General features: G+C 49.8%; 1 long non-coding RNA gene across 1 annotated transcript; it reads right to left on the reverse strand.

Annotated features, from left to right (window-relative positions):
* Nucleotides 1–2756, reverse strand: LOC112852131 (uncharacterized). The gene is made up of 2 exons (XR_003222837.2): nucleotides 652–2756; nucleotides 1–289 (listed from the first exon to the last, which is right to left on the reverse strand). It is a non-coding gene; the product is annotated as an uncharacterized LOC112852131 (long non-coding RNA).
* Between the last annotated feature and the right edge of the window lie 5355 nt (nucleotides 2757–8111).

The following is an 8111-nucleotide window of genomic DNA, read 5'->3' on the forward strand; positions in this document are numbered from 1 at the left end:
TCCGCACAATGCTCTCCTTGTGTTTAATCCCACTGACTTCACCTTCTCTTGTCTGCAAACAGCTGGCAGTGCACTGGGGTGTCAGCGATGAGGAGGAGGAGGAGGAGGAGGCGATGTGCTCCCCGGGACCCACAGTCTGGTGGAGGAGACAAAATGCTGTTGCTTCTGGGATCATTGAGATAGCACCCCGGAGTCGCTGGGGTTCGGGGGAAGGCCGGCTCGCAGAGGAGAGCGAGAGGCGTCAGAGGAGACAGCATTTGGGTTGGCTCTTCGAGGAGGAATTTGTCAGCTAGAAAGGTGGAAGGAAAGAGGGCAGTTTAGACAGTGGGCATGTCACGAGCGTGGCACAGAAAACGCGGGCCCCAAAGCCGCCCGTGCGCAGGAACCGGACGGAGGGCAAACATTTGAAATCGTTCCGAAACCATTTCACTCATCCAAGAACCATGATCCCAAGCCTCACTACATGGAAAGCTCTAAGGTGGGTGCTGCGGGCAACAGGGAACAAATTAGTCTCCGCCCCAAAGGGCATCCAGTCTGGCAGGGAAAGAAGGACAATAAAAATAGCGGACCATTATGGAGTTTTAGCTATAGATGGAAACCTCCAGATTTCCTTGTTCTAAACTTGCCAAGACGAGGGGAGGGATGACTCACCCACGACGAAAAGCCAGCTGGAGAGACAGCCAGGATCAGACTCAGATCTTCAGATTTCTGTCCCATGCTCTTCTCCCTGTGCCACAGCAGAAAGCTTGGACGGGCCCGTGGGAGCTGGAGGGACAGTGTGAGGGCTTCCGGCTGGGGAAAGGGTGCTGGTGAGGTGCCTGAGCTGGGCCTTGAAAGCCAGGATGGCACACAGCGTGTGCTCAGGAGAGCTGGGTGTTCAGAGACCCTGAGACAGGGGGGCAGGAAGGGGTTTCCCGGAACCCAGGCTGGGGCAGTGGGGTGGGTCAGACCTTGTGCCGACCTTCTAAGAAGTCTATTTATCTCCGAGAGGGGTGAAGAAATGTGGAGACCAGAAGGAGGGAGCCTAGTGTGGCCACTCCCTGTCGGTGGCCCTAAGGTAGTCCCAGCCACGCCCAACTTGGTCTTTCCAGAATATGTAAATTTTTTACTTGCCCCTGCCGAGTGTAATCTTCCGGAAACCAGGGATCATTCAACATGACAAGTGGGCTGGTCACCGAAGGGGATACAGAAATGATTGTCTGTGCCCAGAGGATGTGACCCTCTCGGCCAGAGGACACAAGTGACTTGAGGCAGAGTGTCAGGGCTAGTTGGGGGGTGGGTAGTAGATACAAACACCTAGGAGATTAGGAATTACTGCTATCCAAACAAACAAACAAACAAACAAACAAAACAAAACAAACAACCAGAAAATAACCAGTGTCGGGGGCACCTGGGTGGCTCAGTCAGTTAAGCATCTGACTTTGGCTCAGGTCACAATCTCGTGGTTTGTGGGTTTCGAGCCTCGCGTGGGGCTCCGTGCTGACAACTTGGAGCCTGGAGCCTGCTTCGGATTCTGTGTCTCACCCTCGCTCTCCGCCCCTCCCCTCTTGCACTCTGTCTCTCTTTTTCTCAAAAATAAGCATTAAAAAAGAAGAAGAAGAAGAAGAAGAAGAAGAAGAAGAAGAAAAGAAAATAACAAGTGTTGGCAAGGATGCGGAGAAATTGAAGCACTTGGTGGCGGAAATGTAAAATGGTGCCATTACTGTGACAAATAATATAGCAATTTCTCAAAACGCTAAAAATAGAATACCACGTGACCCAGCAATTCCACTTCCGGGCGAATATCCGCAAGAACGGAAAACAGGGTCTTAAAGATATATTTATTTTATAGCCATGTTCATAGCAGCATTATTGACGATGGCTAAAACGTGGAAGCATACAAGCGTCCACCGAATAAACAAAAATGTGGTCTCTACCCGCCACGGCATATTATTCAGCCTTAAAAAGGGAGGAAAAAGCTCACGCAGGCTACGTCGTGGATGGACCCTGAGGACTCCCATGCTAAGTGAAATCAGCTGGTTACAGAAAGATAAATACCGTGGGATGCCTCTTACGTGACGTTACTGGAACAGTCAAGCTCGAGGAGACGGAAAGGAGAAAGGTGGTTGCCAGGGGCTGGGGAGGAGGGGACAGGGAGGGCGGTGGTATCGTTTAATGGGTACAGAGTTTCAGTTCGGGAATATGAAACAGTTCCGGTGACGGACACAGTGATGGGGGAACAGCAGTATGTATCTAAGGCCGTGCCAGTGGACAATTAAAAATTATGATAATGATTAAAGGTAATAGCCAAAATTAAGATAAAAATTAAGATAATAGCCAAATTATGGGAAGAGCCTAAATGTCCACCAACTGAAGAATGGACAAAGAAGATGTGGTTTATATATACAATGGAATACTACTTGGCAATGAGAAAGAATGAAACCATGCCATTTGCAGCAATGTGGATAGAACTGGAGGGTATTATGCTGAGTGCAATAAGTCAGTCAGAGAAGGACAGATACATGTTTTCACTCATATGTGGCTCTTGAGAAACTGAACAGAAGACCATGGGGGAAGGGAAGGGGAAAAGAATACTTACAAACAGAGAGGGAGGGAGGCAAACCACAGGAGAATCTTAAATGCAGAGAACAAACTGAGGGGGGCAGAGGGGGGGAGAGGGGAAAATGGGTGATGGGCATTGAGGAGGGCACTTGTTGGGATGAGCACTGGGTGTTGTATGTAAGCCAATACGACAATAAACTATATTCGTTAAAAAAATGGTTGGGCGCCTGGGTGGCGCAGTCGGTTAAGCGTCCGACTCCAGCCAGGTCACGATCTCACGGTCCGTGGGTTCGAGCCCCGCGTTGGGCTCTGGGCTGATGGCTCAGAGCCTGGAGCCTGTTTCTGATTCTGTGTCTCTCTCTCTCTCTGCCCCTCCCCCGTTCATGCTCTGTCTCTCTCTGTCGCAAAAATAAATAAACGTTGAAAAAAAAAATTTTTTTAAAAAAATGGTTAAGATGACAGGGGCGCCTCTGGGTCTCTCAGTCGGTTAAGCGTCCAACTTAGGCTCAGGTCATGATCTCGCAGTCTATGAGTTGGAGCCCGGTGTCGGGCTCTGTGCTGGCAGCTCGGAGCCTGGAGCCTGCTTCGGATTCTGTGTCTCCCTCTCACCCTGCTCCTCCCCCACTCATGCTCTGTCTCTGTCTCTCTCTCAAAAAATAAACATTTAAAAATGTATAAAAAGTGGTGAAGACGATAAATTTTATGTCGTATGTATTTTACCACAATAAAAAATTTGAAAAAGGAAAAAACCAACAGGAGATGAGGGGTCAGCAAACGCTTCCTATAAAGGGCCAGACGGTAAATACTTTCAGCTTTGCAAGTCATACGATCTCTGTCACAACTATGCAAATACTCAGTCCTATCAGTTTGGCACAGAAGCCACCGCAGATAAGGAATACACAAATAAGTGTGGCCAGGTTCCATTAAGTCTATTTACAAAAATAAGTCCCGAGCCAGACCTGTCCGTGGGCTGTGGTCTGCTGATCTAGGTGTCCACACCCGTATCTTGACTTTCCATTGACCACTGATCACAGGCTCTAGGTTTGTGAGGTTTTATGTCTTTTAGAAAAAATTTTTTAGGGGTGCCTGGGTGGCACAGTCGGTTAAGCATCCGACTTCAGCCAGGTCACGATCTCGCGGTCCGGGAGTTCGAGCCCCGCGTCAGGCTCTGGGCTGATGGCTCGGAGCCTGGAGCCTGTTTCCGATTCTGTGTCTCCCTCTCTCTCTGCCCCTCCCCCGTTCATGCTCTGTCTCTCTCTGTCCCAAAAATAAATAAATAAACGTTGAAAAAAAAATTAAAAAAAAATTTTTTTTAATGTTTAGTTTTGAGAGAGAGAGGGAGAGACAGAACGCGAGCAGCAGAGGGGCACAGACAGACACAGAATCCGAAGCAGGCTCCAGGCTCCAAGCTGTCAGTGCGGAGCTTGGCCTGGGGATCCAACTCCCAAACCATGGGCCACCCAGGCTCAGGCTCATGTGAAGTTTCCATGTTAACTTGTAGCCTCTTGTCAGGCAGAGTGCAAACAATTTCCCTCAGGTAGAAAAGATCTTTCCAAAACTTAAGGATGTTTGCCCTGGAGGGCAATACCAGTTCAGTATCAGACCTATCGGTTCTATCTAGCTATTCCTATAAATACCTTGTTCTTCAAATTCTCCCAGGAGTCATTCTGCCTGTCCTGCCTGTTCCCTCATGAAGGAGTTAAAGAAATCTCTGATGCACAGTCTTTCCTTAAAAACAGAAGAAAAACTATAAGAAATCCAAAAAGGGGGTGATTAGTGCTCGCTTCGGCAGCACATATACAAAAAGGGGGTGATTCAAATTGCTGGGGAGATCAGGAAAGGCTTCTTGGAGGCGGCAGCATTTGAGAAGGGCCTGGAAGGTTGAGAAGGCTGGCTGGCTTGGGGGCCTGGAACAGGTCAGTGGAAGGCTGGGGAAACGGCATGGAGCTGGAACGGGGTAAAAGGAACAGCACCCCAGCACACAGGCTGAGAATCTCTTCCGGGGGGCAATGAATGGCTCGGGGATCTCCGACCCGGTTCCCAAGGCCTCACGTGGCCCCCTGCCTGAGTCAGCCTGCATCGGGTTTGATGCTAAGGACAGGCCATGGAAAGAGGCAGACCTTGAAGTGGGGGCCGGGCCCCAGCACTGCTGATGTCTGTGCGATCCTGATTTCCTTTTTTTTTTTTTTTTAAAGTTTATTTATTTATTTTGAGAGAGTCAGAGAGAGAGGGAGACAGAGAATCCCAAGCAGGTTCTGCTGCCCTTTCCGCGCGGAGCCCGATGTGGGGCTCGAACTCACAAACCATGAGATCATGACCTGAGCCAAAATCAAGAGTCAGATGCTTAACCGACTGAGCCACCCGGACGCCGCCTGATTTCATTTCTTCACCCCTGCATATCAGCTTTTTCACCTGCAAACAAAGACAATAATAATTGTGGATCGGGTGACTCACTGACTCAATGGCCCTGTGACTCAATGGCCCTGAAGGAGACGCCTTCGTGTTTGGTTCCCCACAACTCTCATCACACCTGTGCTCAGGGCCATGCCCCCACCCTCACAGGCAGAGGCCGTGCCCCAGGCACCTGTTCTCTGGCTGGGAAGGGGGTAGAGGACAATGAGGCCCATGGGTGGGGCTTGTCCTGGCTGGGCAGCCAGCCGAAGCCGCTTCACGGATCATTCTACTCACTCCGACCGTAAACAATTGCTGAGGCCTGATATCCCATTTTATATTTACAGAGCCATATTTTCTCTTTCTGGCGAGCAACAGCAGTTAGGTGGTTCTCAAAGTCGCTCTGGGTGTACACAGGGACGCACCCAGTGTGAGCCCATTGTACCCATGAACAAACTCTGGTTCCAGAGGGAAAGTGACGCAGAGTCATCGAGAAGTCACTGGTAGGGCTGGGGCTTCGGCTCCATGGCCTGGTTGATGGTGACTGTTGTCGGCCACTTCCTCCAGCTGCCTTTCCATCAACACCAGGGCCTGCACTGGGGGCTGCTGGAAGCCGAGCTATCCCAGCCTGAGTGGCAGGGCCCGGGCTGTGGACGGATTGGTGACTGCAGGGCGGCCCGACGACAGGGAAGCTTCTTGTCCTCCCGCTTTTAGGTAATTCGGCCTTAAAAGTACCTGGGGTATCGTCTGTGGGGGAATTGTCCTCAGCAGGCCCCCTGGGAAAAGAACCATTAGGGAAGAAAATAAGGTCCCGCAAGAAATTGTGCAGCCTTACGTTTAGCCCTTGCCGTCCCCTCTGGAGACTTCTCTACTTACAGGAAGGATAGCCTCATACATTTGCCAGCAAAGGCGGCCAATGAAGGAGAGACATATGGATCCGAAAGCCCCACTCCAGTAACTAAGGAGTGTATCTTTGGACACAGGTCCCTCTGACCCCTGGGTCCACTTGGCCCCCAGGAGGCATTCCAGATGATGACTGAACCTAGTCGGTTAAAGTACAGAATGGTTCATTGGTTCCTAGGTGCATTGTCTGTCTGAGAATGTATAAGGCGTGGGTTTCTAAGGCCCTCTTGGCCCCCTTCCTGGCACCTCGGACCCAGGCGAACACTTTTCTTCAAAACCACGAATGGTTCAGGGAAACAACTAAGAGGTCGTGTCCCTGTAACTGTTCCACTTGAGGTGTTGAGAGATAAATGGCCTTTCGTGAAAACAGCAAAGCAAATACTTTATAAATTATAGATGAACATAGATACATAATAAAAACAAGAAAAGAAATTAATCAATAAGCAAAGGGCAGGAGGGAACGTTATGACAAAACAATCATGTTATTCCTCATTGGGTGACTATGCAAAGGAACAATTTTAGAATCGGGTAATGTTAGAAAAACATAGATGACGTACGTTACAAGGAAAACACTAGCATATATTATGCCACGTTTACTGCAATAAAGGGGCCAGTTCAACACACTGCTGTCGTCTGTGTCCATTTTTATTTTAGTTTTTTATTTTTATTTCTGTTTTAGTTTTGTTTTATTTTCACTTTTTCGCCGACGCCGTTCATCCTTCGGGAACCCCCGTACCTGCTGGAGCTGGACTGCGGCAGGGGGCTGTCAGACTGATGACTGTAAGTTACATGGTCTCTGAAATCGCTTCCGGGCCGCCTCCAGCGACACTGAGGTGTGTCTGGTTGAGGGAAGTGCTCTCTAGGCTCTAGGTGCTGCTCAAAGCCTCCAGCGTCCCAGACTGAGCCCAGGCAGCTGGGAGGCGCTGGGCGTGGAAGGCAATCTCCATCCGCTTTCTGGGGAGATTACTGCCTCCTTCACTCTCAGACTCTGATTTGCTGGCCCCGGTGGTACCACAAGCTGAGCGCCTCAGGAGCTCTGGTCCCTCTGTGACTGTGGCCGCTGATTTGTTCCCTGGCTTCCTGCTGATCGGGGCTAATTCCTGAAAACTCAAAGTCCGTCTCTAGGCAGGAACAGACTGTGGCCTGAGCTGAACAAGCCTGTCTGCAGCTCTGAGGGTATGAACTCACTCCCCCAGATCAGTCGCTGAGCTGTGGGGCCGAGTCACAAGGTGGAGATAAACAGCCAGGAAAGTCAGTGAAATGCTGGCCTTGGAGTGGGCCGCTCAACCTCGTTCCCCAGCAGCGGGGACTGGGAAGACACCCCCTCTGCAGTCTTGGGGCGGGGGGCTCTTTAGCTCAGCCTCTGGTTGCTCACCCCTTCCAGAGAGGGGGCTGACCTTGTCGGGCACTCCTTCTCACTCTTCCACGGTCTTCCTACAGCATCTTTTGTGGCCTCGGCATTCATGGCCAGGGGCAAATCCCTGCAAATCCTTCTGGACATTTCCTTAAGGAACAAATCATGAGCCAGCGAGCAATCCCACTGCTAGATAGATCCACCAGAGAAACGAGCACGAAGGCCCACCAAAAATAATAATAACAAGCACAGAACAATCCGGACAGCTTTATTCGTAACAGCCCCAAACTGGAAACGCGACAAATGTCCATCAGCAGTAGGAAGCATAAATAAATCGTGATATGGTCCCACAGTGGGACAGCACTCAGCAATAAAAATTGTTATTGTTCATGTGCAACAACCTGGAGGAATTTCACAGATGCAGTGATGATCAAAAGACGGCAGACCTACGATACAACGTGCTGCGAGATGCCATTTAGATGAGATCCAAGAACAGCCCAAGTGAATAGATGGTGATACCGGTTAGAAGAGCGGCTTCCTCGGGATGGGGAGACCGCCCTGGGTATTGGAAATGTTCCTTGTCTGGTTGGTAGCAGCATAAGTGTGTGTGTGTGTGTGTGTGTGTGTGTGTGAAAATCTTCAAGTTGTATACTCAAGATTTGTGTATGTTACCATATGTACATTATGCCTCGATTAAAGCAATTAAAGGACCAATGATCTCCCGGTTCGTGAGTTCGAGCCCCGCATCAGGCTCTGCGCTGGCTCGGGTGTGCTTTCTCTCTCAAAATGAATGAATGAATGAATGAATGAATGAATAAACAAATGACCAAATACATTTAAAATTTGTTCTATAAGGTATACATTCTGGCTCTTTTCCCCTGAACATCCCGGCCACACTGGTTCTCTTTGTCAGTTGGGTGCT

This window comes from Puma concolor, chromosome D1 (genome assembly GCF_028749965.1).
Source record: "Puma concolor isolate L17-30 chromosome D1, mPumCon1.1.hap2, whole genome shotgun sequence".
NCBI classification, from domain to species: domain Eukaryota; kingdom Metazoa; phylum Chordata; class Mammalia; order Carnivora; family Felidae; genus Puma; species Puma concolor.